Here is a 2,217-nt window from a genome sequence, read left to right on the forward strand (position 1 = left end):
CTCCTGGGTTCAAGTGATTCTCCTGCCTCAGCCTCCTGAGTAGCTGGGATTACAGGCATGTGCCACCACGCCTGGCTAATTTTGTATTTTTAGTAGAGATGAGATTTCTCCATGTTGGTCAGACTTGCCTCGAACTCCCGACCTCAGGTGATCTTCCCGCCTCAGCCTCCCAAAGTGCTAGGATTACAGGCATGAGCCACCGCGCCTGGCCTGCAAATGCTTTCTAACCTTAAGCCACCTACTTGTTTTAAAATATATGTATAGTTTGACTATAAGATGTGGAACATTATACTTTAAACTATAAACATTGCAACTTAAAACATCCAGATGAATGGTAATGTTCAAAGAATTCACTTGGGGAGACTGTTTACCCATTCCACTGCCTCTGCCATTGCCTAAATAATTTCTTAAACTCTGTACAAGTTGCCTTAGGAGGCAGTTATAGTCATTCAAGAAAACCAATCTCAGTACTTTATAGTTGTCTCTCTTTTGACTAAAATACGCATGAACAACTACTTCAGCCAGAGTTTAATTGCTCTAGTTGCTTCTACAGATTAATCCCACTCTCAAAGATGACTGATTTGTCTCCTTGGGGAAGGTTAAGAAGCACTGGGTTCCAGGTTTAAAGGCAGTATGGAGAAAACAGTTCTGGCAAATTTGCGCACCAGCAGCATCTGATTCAGTTTAGGCCTGTACCTCCCTCCTCTTGTGTCCAAACATTGCATGGACTATTGTGTTGAACTCCATGAAGTAGATTTTATTTTCTCTGCTTCCCAAAGGAGAAAAATAAGGTTCTGACATTATAAATAAGCTGCCCAAGAATGTATGACTAAGAAATAATAGAGCCAATAATATATCCTCTTTATTCCATTATCCTCTAAGATGATTATGTAGAAAGAGAGAAGTCAATTGTATATAACTTTACGTGTAAAGCAAGAAAGATGAAGAAATACATCATAATTGAGTTGGCGGGTATGGAGGACTTTCTATGTTCTAGATGGTTTTAGGGCTTAGAATTCATATATGAGTAACATAGGGTCCCTACTTTCAAGGATTTTACAGTGTCATGATAGATAGTGAGTCACAGTTGAAGAAAATTAGAAGTGTTTATAAATATGAGTCATATTTATATGATGATTTAAGATTTGAGACCCTACCAAGTTCATCATCTGTAGTGGCTGTTTCTAATGGGATATGAATGACACCATGGGAAAAATCCTAGGTTGTATATTTAGGTACTGATAATATTTCTGAAAAGTTAAAGAATTTGGACCTGATGTGTTCACAGGAAGATTTGGGGCTGAGGGAAGGTGGGGGAATAATTCGGTCTTGAGATTGCACTTAGATTTTCTTTCCAATCTTGAATTTTAAGGAGACAATAGGAATTAAGTTGCGTGTAATGATGGGATTTGAGATATTTTCCTCATTTCTACCAATCATTGTAATGTTTTAAAAAATACACTACGAAGAAACTGGGCACGGTGGCTCACGCCTGTAATCCCAGCACTTTGGGAGTCCGAGGTGGGTGGATCACGAGTTCAGGAGATTGAGACCATCCTGGTTAATACGGTGAAACCCCATCTCTACTAAAAATACAAAAAATTGGCCGAGCGTGGTGGTGGGTGCCTGTAGTCCCATCCCTACTCGGGAGACTGAGGAAGGAGAGTGGCGTGAACCCAGGAGGCGGAGGTTGCAGTGAGCTAAGAATGCACCACTGTACTCCAGCCTGGGCGACAGAGCGAGATTTCCATCTCAAAAAAAAAAAAAATTAGGGAGGGCGGAGCAAGATGGCCGAATAGGAACAGCTCCAGTCTCCAACTCCCAGCGCGAGCGACACAAAAGACCGGTGATTTCTGCAATTTCAACTGAGGTACTGGGGTCATCTCACTGGGGAGTGCCGGAAAATCGCTGCTGGTCAGCTGCTGCAGCCCGACCAGCGAGAGCTGAAGCAGGGTGAGGCATCGCCTCACCTGGGAAGTGCAAGGGGGAAGGGAATCCCTTTTCCTAGCCAGGGGAACTGAGACACACAACACCTGGAAAATCGGGTAATTCCCAACCCATTACTGCGCTTTAAGCAAACAGGAGACTAAGTCACACCAGGAGACTATGCCCACACCTGGCCGGGAGGGTCCCACGGCCACGGAGCCTCCCTCATTGCTAGCACAGCAGTCTGTGATCTAACCGCAAGGCAGCAGTGAGGCTGGAGGAGGGGCGCCT

The 2,217-nt window shown here is 44.0% G+C and overlaps 1 protein-coding gene across 2 annotated transcripts in view; it reads left to right on the plus strand.

Moving 5' to 3' along the window:
* Window positions 1-2,217, plus strand: part of ASPH (aspartate beta-hydroxylase) — a 195,036-nt gene that overhangs the window by 48,331 nt on the left and 144,488 nt on the right. The window lies entirely within an intron of this gene.

The sequence above is a fragment of the Colobus angolensis genome, unplaced genomic scaffold (genome assembly GCF_000951035.1).
Source record: "Colobus angolensis palliatus isolate OR3802 unplaced genomic scaffold, Cang.pa_1.0 Scaffold92, whole genome shotgun sequence".
NCBI lineage: Eukaryota > Metazoa > Chordata > Mammalia > Primates > Cercopithecidae > Colobus > Colobus angolensis.